Source organism: Pollicipes pollicipes, unplaced genomic scaffold, assembly GCF_011947565.3.
Source record: "Pollicipes pollicipes isolate AB1234 unplaced genomic scaffold, Ppol_2.1 Scaffold_6686;HRSCAF=7923_pilon_pilon_pilon, whole genome shotgun sequence".
Lineage (NCBI taxonomy): Eukaryota > Metazoa > Arthropoda > Thecostraca > Pollicipedomorpha > Pollicipedidae > Pollicipes > Pollicipes pollicipes.
The window spans coordinates 43,767,632-43,769,452 of NW_023596921.1; the positions used below are offsets into that span (position 1 = coordinate 43,767,632).

The 1,821-nt window shown below is 49.5% G+C and overlaps 1 non-coding gene across 1 annotated transcript; it reads left to right on the forward strand.

The window, feature by feature from the left end:
* The first annotated feature begins 742 nt into the window (after positions 1–742).
* On the forward strand, positions 743–814 carry TRNAG-UCC (transfer RNA glycine (anticodon UCC)). The gene has a single exon. It is a non-coding gene; the product is annotated as a tRNA-Gly (tRNA).
* The last annotated feature ends 1,007 nt before the right edge of the window (positions 815–1,821 follow it).

The window sequence follows — 1,821 nt, forward strand, 5'->3', positions numbered from 1 at the left end:
GCCAGGCCCTTCAAAACAACCTCCGGTCGGTCTTTCGGGCCCTTTAAGCGCTCAAAGCAGGTTTCAATCGTAGACCCTGAGGGGTCCGAAAGGGCCCCTCGGAACCTAGGGGGGATGCACGTGCCCCCCTCCTGCCGGCGCTACCGGCAGCGATCAAGGGGAATACAAAAATGGTCGATGCGTTCATATCTGGCGTTCGTGAGCACGGTCTCCAGAGATAACGGCGGTCAATTGGCTATCAAGCAATGTTGTTCGAGGCACGATGGCGTAGTTAAAAAACCTTGACGCATTGAGCATCGCCATATATGATGTTTGCTTCGATATCTTAAAAGCTGAAACATTCCTTTCAACGTAACGTAACGTTCTAAATCGGCGGAATTTTAAGATGCGATGGCAAGAGGATGTCATCAAAGGATAGTGTAAGACACGCAACGCTACTTTCAGAGCCTTTTAGGTGCCTTTCGTACATTTTTTCTCGCGGAATTTGAGGAACTATTTTTGATGTGACATCAAAACGCCCATTCGGCGTTCTCTCGAGACGTCCAAGGCGCCCTTTGCATACCAGGACCCACCTTCATGTGATTGGAATGTTAATAGCTGTCTTGTAAACGTCATTTCGTCAAACGTCGAACGACAGACCGGCTTATAATAACTACGTCTGACACTCACCGGCCCACTTTCATTTTTTAAGCAAAAGCAAGTACTGGTGCAGCATTATATGCAGCATTTGCGTTGATCGCAAGCGATGGTGGTATAGTGGTGAGCATAGCTGCCTTCCAAGCAGTTGACCCGGGTTCGATTCCCGGCCATCGCACGCATGCTTTTGATCCGAGAGGAGGCATCCCCCACACGGCGCACTGTTAACCCGTCAATGGCCAACGCGCAAGCGGTGAGAGGGAGGCGAGTGGTCAACACACCATCAACCCGATACCACCCTAGTCTCGGTGTTCTTGATATCGCCCACGTCGTTGGTCAAAATTGCCCCACCGCAATTTTTTCTTGCTACTAACACACTTCGCACACAATCCTTCCGACCGGAATGTGGCCGTTACTCCCGCTTGGAAACGGAAGAGCGGGACTCGACGCCGGGACAAGGCGTCGTCGAGGGACCTTTTCCGAGACGGCCATATGTGGGACATTGATAAGAGGGCCAAGATAAACCTTCACTTACGGCTTCCTCATCACGTGTGTTTACCGCACAATCATGACTATTTTGGCATTAGACTGGCAATCCAGTCGCAAAACACGATTAGCGACAGGGACAGTCATCCGTGATTCCATATCCATCAAATCGGGACCACTGAATACATTCCTGAATTCTGATGCATTTCTGCTCGATTAAGTAACCGTGCGTTCGATATTGTTGACGATGACCTGTCTCATCTCAAGCATGAAGGCAGTGCTGAGATCCTGAAAGGTCACTAGATTGTGTAAATGGACGTGGTCCCTTGAGGTAATTCCACCGCACATAGTCCATGGGCGACAAATTGGGCCAGTGAAAAGCCCGCAATATGGCTGACGTGGCCTTCCAAGAAAATATTCCGCCAACAAGTCTAGTAAGACTCGTAGCGTGTGCGGTGCCTCCCTGTCCTGTAGTAGCCATCTTTGTCCTGATCGATCCCGTGAAGTTGTCCCACGACCCCCAAAAGGGTATCAGAACGGTGAAGATGAAGTGCTTCGAGGTGGTATTGACGGGTTTTTATTCACGCCTGAAAATAATATGGTGCGGAGCCAAGACTTACGAATGTGAAATCACGAGTGATTAGCCTTGTTTTTTTATCATGTTTTCCATTGAGGGCAATGAAGTTCCACCACACATCT